An 8753-nucleotide genomic window follows, 5' to 3' on the forward strand; every position below is an offset into this window, starting at 1 on the left:
GAAAATTAGAGGGTAGAAATGTAGGATAACTCACCCAAGAATCCCACATGGTTTTAAATACAACTTCCTGTAACTACCAATTAGCCTTCAACCTAGAGGCCCAAGAAGTGGGCTACGGAGAGTTGTGAGTGTCAAGGATGGGGCCCTCTGAAGCCTAGCAGCCCTTTGGCATGGGTTATAAGGGTCAAGGTGGGGCATGAAGGCAAACTGGGGGCCAGCATTCCTCTGAGGTTGGCTGTAAAGGCATTTATAGGCCACGGATGGGGCGCTCTGCAGTGCAGTGCCCAGGGAGACTGTGTGTAAGGGGCACGGCGTGGGGTGACTGGCAACAATGGCAGGCTATACAAGGTTATATCAGACTGAGTGTTAGGGCACACTGGAGTCCAGCAGCCCCAGGAGACAGATTGCAAGGGACCAGAATGAGTCAGAGCCAAGAGCAGAGCTCCACTTGCTACAGGGCACATCTGCACTTCCGGCTGGGGTGTGATTCCCAGTTCAAGGAGACATACTAATGCTAGTTTAAAATATAATGCAGACAGCAGTGGGAAGGGCTAGCAGCCCCAAGTATGTACCCATCCAAGACCCTAGGCACAGTGAAAGTATACAGGAACAAGACCCCGGGAATGGTTCCCTGCATAGCTTATCAGAAGGGACTTTTGTGGTCATCTAGTTTGACTGCCTGTCTAACTCAGGCCATAGGGCTTCCCTGAATTAAATTCCTTGTTGAACTAGTGCAGATCTTTTAGAAAAACAGCCAATCTTGATTTTAACATTTCCAGTGATGGCAAATCCGCCATAGCCCTTGCTAAATTGTTCACTGATAAAAATGTTAAATAGTGTAGGGCCAAGAACCAATCCCTATAGACCCCACTAGCAATACAATGATGATTTCCCATTTACAGTTACATTCTGAGACCTATCCATTTTTAATCCATTGAATGTGCCATGTTGATTTTGAATCAGTCTAGTTTCTTAATCAAAATATCCGGAAGTACCAACTCAAATGCCTTACAGAAAGCCAAGTATATTACATCTACACTATACCTTCATCAACCAAACTAGTAATTTCATAAAAAATATCGAATCTGACAAGATCTATTTGCCATAAACCCAAGTTGATTGATATTAATTATATTACTCACATTTAATTCTTTACTAATTGAGTTCTGTCTCAGCTGCTCCATTAATTTACCTGGGATCAATGTCAGATTGACAGGCCTATAATATCCAGGTCATCCTATTTACTTTTTAAAGTATTGGCACAACATTAGGTTACTTCCAGTCCTCTGGAACTTTTCCAGTGTTCTAAGACTTATTGAAATTCAACATTAACAGCCCAGACGTCCTCAACCAGCTCTTTTAAAATCCTGGACCTGCTGATTTAAAGATGTCTAACTCATAGGCACCGACTCTGTGGGTGTTCCAGGGCTGGAGCACCCATGGACAAAAATTAGTGGGTGCTCAGCACCCACTGGCAGCCAGCTCCCCCTCCTGTCCCAGTGCCTCCCCCTCCCTCCCAGCGCCTACTGCCTGCCACAATCAGCTGTTTCGCAGCGTGCAGGAGGCTCTGGGAGGGAGGGGGAGGAGTGCGGATGGGGCATGCTGGCGGGAGGGGAAGAACTAGGTGGGAAAGAGGTGGAGTGGGAAGAGGCAGGGCAGGGAGCTTGGGGGAAGGAGTGCCCCAAGGGTCGGTCCTGGGGCCGGTTTTGTTTAATATCTTTATTAATGATCTGGAGGATGGTGTGGACTGCACTCTCAGCAAGTTTGCAGATGACACTAAACTAGGAGGCGTGGTAGATACACTAGAGGGTAGGGATCGGATACAGAGGGACCTAGACAAATTAGAGGATTGGGCCAAAAGAAACCTGATGAGGTTCAACAAGGACAAGTGCAGAGTCCTGCACCTAGGACGGAAGAATCCCATGCACTGCTACAGACTAGGGACCGAATGGCTAGGAAGCAGTTCTGCAGAAAAGGACCTAGGGGTCACAGTGGACAAGAAGCTGGATATGAGTCAACAGTGTGCTCTTGTTGCCAAGAAGGCTAACAGCATTTTGGGCTGTATAAGTAGGGGCATTGCCAGCAGATCGAGGGACGTGATCGTTCCCCTTTATTCGACATTGGTGAGGCCTCATCTGGAGTACTGTGTCCAGTTTTGGGCCCCACACTACAAGAAGGATGTGGAAAAATTGGAAAGAGTCCAAGAGGGCAACAAAAATGATTAGGGGTCTGGAGCGCATGACTTATGAGGAGAGGCTGAGGGAACTGGGATTGTTTAGTCTCCAGAAGAGAAGAATGAGGGGGGATTTGATAGCAGCCTTCAACTACCTGAAGGGGGTTTCCAAAGAGGATGGAGCTCGGCTGTTCTCAGAGGTGGCAGATGACAGAACAAGGAGCAATGGTCTCAAGTTGCAGTGGGAGAGGTCTAGGTTGGATATTAGGAAACACTATTTCACTAGGAGGGTGGTGAAGCACTGGAATGCTTTACCTAGGGAGGTGGTGGAGTCTCCTTCCTTGGAGGTTTTTAAGGCCCGGCTTGACAAAGCCCTGGCTGGGATGATTTAGTTGGGAATTGGTCCTGCTTTGAGCAGGGGGTTGGACTAGATGACCTCCTGAGGTCCCTTCCAACCCTGATATTCTATGATTCTATGATTCTAAGGGGGCGGCTGGGGGCGGGGCCTGGGGCAGAGCGGGGGGTTGAGAACCCCCCAGGCCCAGAGGAAGCCGGCACCTATGGTACAGTAGCTGCTGTTTAACATCCTTCTGAGTTACTATTAGAATGGAGAGTCTTTCATCTTCATCATACAATATGAATACATCACCCTGCTTCCCACCCCCCAAAATACAGAACAGAAATGGTCATAGATAGGGCTCTACCAAATTCACGGCCACGAAAAACACGTCACGGACCACGAAATCTGGTCTGACCCCGTGAAATCTGGTCTTTTGTGTGCTTTTAACCTATGCTATACAGATTTCACAGGGGAGACCAGCATTTCTCAAATTGGGAGTCCTGACCCAAAAGGGAGTTGTAGGGGGGTCGCAAGGTTATTTTAGGGGGGTCGTGGTATTGCCACCTTTACTTCTGCACTGCCTTCAGAGCTGGGTGGCTGGAGAGAGGCAGCTGTGGGCCGGGCGCCCAGCTCTGAAGGCAGCGCCCCACTAGCAGCAGCGCAGAAGTAAGGGTGGCAATACCATACCAGGCCAGCCCTACTTCTGTGCTGCTGCCTTCAGAGCTGGGCGGCCAGAGAGTGGTGGCTGCTGACTGAGGGCCCAGCTCTGAAGGCAGCAGCGCAGAAGTAAGGGTGATTGGCTGATTGCGGGCCTGCTCTGCTTCCAGCAGCTCCCATTGGCCTGGAGCAGCGAACCGTGGCCACTGAGAGCCGCGATCGGCCGAACCTGCGGACACGGCAGGTAAACAAACCGTCCCGGCCCGCCAGGGGCTTTCCCTGCACAAGCGGCGGAACAAGTTTAGGAACCACTGGTCTAGATAATATTTAGTACTGCCCCAGGGCAGAGGACTGGACTAGATGACCTATCAAGGTCCCTTCTAGCTCTGCATTTCTATGATTATATTGTCTGTCCAGCAGCACCTAGCACACTGATGGCACTGTATAGTTAATATATACAAATCCCATACAAAAAGCTACATATAGGCCCTGATTGAGCAAAGCACTTCAGCACATGCTTAACTTTAAGCACATGAGTTAGCCCTCTGGTTTCCATGGGACTACTCACATGCTTGCAGTTAAGCACATGCTGAAGTGCATTGCTGGACCAGGGCCTAATGGAACATGCAAGCTCCAAAGTTGTCTGCACAAGTCAGGAAATTCACTAGTTGAAAGGATATGTCCCATTGTTACAATTAACACCTAAGATAACTGTTTCCCCGGTATAATCAGAATTGCTGGGTGATTAAGGGATATTTTGGTTCATTGGTAATGCTGAAAAAAATAAATTGTTTTGGGGTCAAATGAAGCATTTTGACAAGACTGAAATGTTTCATTTTGATCTACCCTCTTAAAAATAAAATTAGAGGGAATTTGGAAACAGTTGTTTCAAACAAAACCCAAAGCATTTAGTTTCAAAACTGTCAAAACATTTGATTTTGATTTTGGGGGATTTTTTAAAAGTTCTCCCTCTTAAACCCCTCCCCCCCACCCACAAACACACTGAAATAATTCAGTGAAATTGACATAAATGTGTCAAATATTTTGGTGTCAAAGAATCTGCATTTTTTTGCCAGGAAAAACGTGAAAATTTTCATCCAGCTATTAGTCAGTGGATCAGTTTCCCCTGTTTGTGTGGGTTTTACACCCAGCAACAAGAGAAAAAAACCATTAAAAAAACCCCAGGAAAATGTGATTGTAAAAAACACCAAAATTTGCAGGTGGATTCAATCCTAATCCTAACCTAACGCTGAACCCACTCTTAATTGTTTTTTTTTTTTTTTTACAAATGGAGTAGATTTCAAGTTAATGGCATCCCTTTAAAATTACACACGCAAGCTGCATGCTGCCTATTGGTGCAAGTACATTACAGTACCATCTTCGATTATACGATTGCACAGTATTTTTCAAATATGTCATAATTTTTGTATAATCTAAGAAACATAAGTAGCCCTTGTTAGGAGCAATATATGACTTTCTTGGAGGATTTCTTTTTTTTTTTTTTTTTGAACAGCCCTGCAACTGAAAACCAATTATTGCAAGAAAATTTTTATAAAAGTGTTTTCTTCCATCCAAATTCCTCATGCTAAAAATGGCTAAACAGATTTCGCTGAAGATTTCAAAAAAAATTTCACTTTCAGGCAAAGACCAAGCTTGGGAAATTTCAGCCCCATAAGTAAACGTTTCAGAAAGTTATAAGTGACTGAGAAAAGGGAGTTAAAGGTTCAGACTAGCTTCTACTCGAACTATAGCAGGGTTTGATATAATAGCAATTTGCTGGTAGCTCTGTCATGTGAGGCTGCAAAAGTTGGTTAAAAAAAGGAGGAAGCCAGAGAAGGAGTGAAATTTGATTGAGCAATTACGTCATGGAAATTATCATCAGTCATCATGGGGCCCATTTCCTAAATGTGGTAAGAGTTACAGAAAGCCATGGGATTTAACGCATTCAAGGAGGAACCTTGACGTCCTCTGGTTTTATGGTAGGGAACTTAAAATATTTTGGCATGGAGAGAGGAGGAAGGAAAGTGACTTTGCAGTCTCTACACTGGAACAATACATTTCCCTCAATGCTTCCAGGAGTAGCTCTGAGTTCCCAGCCTGTCCCCCGGTGACACAAATAGTTACAACCCCCCCACTCCCCACCTTGAGGGATTGCAATCAAGGCATATATAATAAGCAACATAGCAGCTGTCCCTTTAAGCCTAATGTGGGAGCCCAGTGAATTCGCTTAACTCCTCTGGGGGCTGGGGTATGCAGAATGCTGCTGCTACAAGAAGAGGCTAGCCTGTAGCTGGGCACTGAGAAGGTCTCTGTCTGCAAGAGGCTCCTAAATAAACTGGTTTGGACTCCCAGCATGAACAAAGATTTCCTTCAAAAGCTGAGTCTTGCGATTAAGAATGTAGGGGGACTGGAGTTTCCCACATGGCAGAGAGACAGAGATCTATTTAAGAGCAGGATTCTGCTCTGTACAGGAGGGCCAATCATCTCTGCATACACACAACCAAAGGACTTGCAGGAGGGGAGAGCAGGTAGGTCTCTGCTCCACCTGAAATGCTGACAAACCTCAGACTCCCAGCAGAGGCGAGCACACACCAGGGGAGGAGGTGTCTCAGGACTTTTGTTTTCAGAGAGCTGTAATTCTTGAGTCCTTTAAGGCTAGGTCTACACTGCAGCGGGGTTCCGACCTAAGATACGCAACTTCAGCTACGTGAATACCGTAGCTGAAGTTGCGTATTTTAGGTCGGCTTACCTAGCGGTGAGGACGCGGGAAAGTCGACCGCTGCCGCGCTGCCGCCGACTCCGCTGCCGCCTCCTGCCGAGGTGGATTTCCGGAGTCGACGGCAGAGCGATCAGGGATCGATTTTACCGCGTCCTGACTAGACGCGGTAAGTCGATCCCCGAAAAACCGATTGCTACCCGCCGGATCGGCGGGTAGTGAAGACAAAGCCTAAGAGTAAAGTCTCTGTGGTTAAGAAATTCCTCTGCTAAGTCTGCGTTCCTTGCTTTTCTGCCACATTGTCCCCTAAGGGGTTAAACTAGAATCCCTGAGTGACCCACAGCCTCAGAGGAGATCTGGGGAGCAGGAATAAATGACTGGGGTGCTCAGCAGGTCTCAGACACCAGTTTAAGGGTCTAGGGTGGCTGGACAGTGGTGCCCCACATCCCAAGGGTGTCAGACAAAAGGCCCAAGCCTGGGAGTGTGTCCTAGACTCCCACAGCTAGAAACAATGACTAGACTCTGCCTAGGCCCACTTGGCTTGGAAGCACATGGGACCCAGTCATTGGGTCCATTCACAACAGACTAGGGGCCATACAGAGTGGTACTGGGCCAGGTTGTGACAACTGCCAACTCTCCAGGGTAATAGGGAAGAGTATGTCAAGCCCAGAACACTGGGATGGCTGGACGGACCCTAACGCAGCCAGGAGTGGGAGGAACTCAGGAAATATGCCTGGGAGTGAATCTCTGCATCCAGTAGTGGCTGCACCTCCTCCATCTGCCTATGCTGTACCTCATTAATGCCATGGGGTCCTTGAACAATGGGGTGCTGCTCAGGTCCTCTTCCACTGATATGTCCCTAGAAGAGGGAAAAGACATCGTCATCTCACATGATCAGAGCAGATCTGGGCTGCAGGAGTCTGGGCATCTCTCCAGCTGTCACATGAAAGCATCATCTCATTACCTGATGCTGCGGAGAGTGTCATCCTGGTAATAGCAGCGCAGCCAATTGATAGTGCCCTCCTCCGGGGGTAAGTCTTGAATGATCTTCACAAAAGCGCATGGGAAGATTCCGGTGGCATCGTGGACAGTTCCTTGGAACAAGTGGAAGGAAAAGAACAACAAAGAGGGCACTATTTTTGCTACATGTGATCTGCTGTGGAAACGTACGTCATTTCCATGAAGATAACCACCAGAATTCCCCAGATTTCATTGTGATGATCGAGGATCTTTCTGAATAACTTAATGAATTGTAGTTGATATTATGGAATTGCTCTTATGAAACCTCTGTATCATGAATGCCCTTCCATACGTGAATCCAGCATGTCCCACAAGCCTGAAAGCATGCCTTCCCCAGACTGAGGACAATGGGGAATACTTAAAGTGGACCATAGTCACTCAAAAGAGTAACTGCATCCTAGGAAACTGAGGGAAGGGTTTTCTGGGAGCAGTGGAAAGATACCATAACAGAACAAAGAAAGCCAGGTGTTGGTAGGTGCACACAGAGCCACCGAGAGGTTGGGGGTGAAGCACACAGGAAGTTGGGGCAGGAGGAAGGAAGGAGGGGAGTGGCTAGACCAAGGCCACAGGACACAAGCTGTGTGGTTTGGCAGGGGGTTGAAGAAGTCTCCATGTTCCGGAAATCCAAGCCATGCTCTGCAGAAGCAGGACCTGCACAGCTTCGGACAGCTCTGACCCTAGGATACTCTGCAGTGGTGAAGAAGGTAAGGCAGTGAAATGCAAGCAGGGCTGTTATTCTGTATGTATGTGTATATCTTGTGCTACTAAACAAAGAGTATTAAGTTGCTATACCTGTGCAAACTGTGTGTGTGTGTGTGTTTCATGGTGCACCTACCACAGGGCCCCTGAGAATGCTTAACAGTAACCCAGAAGGCTCATATTTTTGGTGGGATTCTGGGAGAGGATGTGTTTAAACTACAGCAGAGTCTGCAGGGTCAGCATGAGCCCAGGGGGTAAGTAGCTAGACATGGATGGGAGGGGGGAATCTAAGCTCTCAGGAAGGGATAACAGAGCCTGCACCCCAAAGGGAGCGCCTATGGACCCGTGTCAGGGTGTGCAAACCCCACCCTAGGCAAGAAGGTGTTAAGAGCAGTTTGGTGCTTCTGCAGCCCCACCCCACCACACCTGTTAGGCATGCCATTCTTAGAGGAGGAGCCTTAAAAAGGGAGATGCCCAGTTCAGAAGGTGCAGTCCTGGAAGGTACATAGACCTCTCCCCATTAGTTCCCAGAAATGAGCATCGTGGTGGATGAAGCTAGTAGAGGGTTCCTGCAAACAATGCACAAAAGCCCTGAAGATGCTGAACCAGGCTCATCAGGTAGCTCCTAAAAGGAGGGAGGCCAGGGGCATACTTGGACTATTTTTGTGTTGTGCTTTCCTTTGTTACCTTTCCTTGGAGGCCTGAGGACAGCTGGGGAGGAAGGTCTAGAGGCTGGCTGCAGTAGCAAGAAGCCCAGGAAAGAAGCAGGTGGTCTGAAGATGCAGACCTTAACCACCCGCTACAGGGATGCTGGGTTGGAACCCAGGATAGAAGGAGGTTGGGTTCCCCTATGGGCCCCCAAGGAAAGGCCTGGTGAAGGCTCTGGACAAGAGTCACAAGCCCTAGTAGGCCTAGAGTTGAGCCAGAGACCTGGTACAAGGCTGCCATACTGTTTTGGTCTGGACTCAGTTCCACCCCTTCGGGGTAAGTCAGAGTGTGACATGGCTGGAGGAGGCTGAGTTGCAAGACAGATGGGACCACCAGAATGGCTGGCTGGCAGAGCAACAAAAGGAGGGAAAACCCTGTGCCCAGCCGCAATGGGGCACACTGGTGGATGAGTCACTGTCACAAGGCCCCAAGACAGGGAC

Source organism: Emys orbicularis, chromosome 1, assembly GCF_028017835.1.
Source record: "Emys orbicularis isolate rEmyOrb1 chromosome 1, rEmyOrb1.hap1, whole genome shotgun sequence".
Taxonomy (NCBI): Eukaryota; Metazoa; Chordata; order Testudines; family Emydidae; genus Emys; species Emys orbicularis.